The following is a 264-nucleotide window of genomic DNA, read 5'->3' as shown; positions in this document are numbered from 1 at the left end:
TTCCTGGCTCCCATTATTTCCAATGGGTCTTCCAGCGTCTCCCATTGTTTCCAATGGGCAATCCTGTCCTTCCTTTTAGTACATCCCGTTATTATTCTAAGGGAAGTGATCACAGGAGTAGAAGCAAGCTGGGGGAAATGGTCTCAGTTCTCTGGTCTAACATCTGCTTAAATATTTGCCTTGGGTAAAATTTGACAGAAATTAGGCTAATGGAATGAGAGGTCACGACTTACCCTTATCTTGGGCAAACAGTCAAAACCACAC

Source organism: Gekko japonicus, unplaced genomic scaffold (assembly GCF_001447785.1).
Source record: "Gekko japonicus isolate JY-2015 unplaced genomic scaffold, Gekko_japonicus_V1.1 scaffold7657, whole genome shotgun sequence".
Lineage (NCBI taxonomy): Eukaryota > Metazoa > Chordata > Lepidosauria > Squamata > Gekkonidae > Gekko > Gekko japonicus.
The sequence above is the reverse complement of the archived record's forward strand: the minus strand, read 5'-3'. Positions refer to the sequence as shown.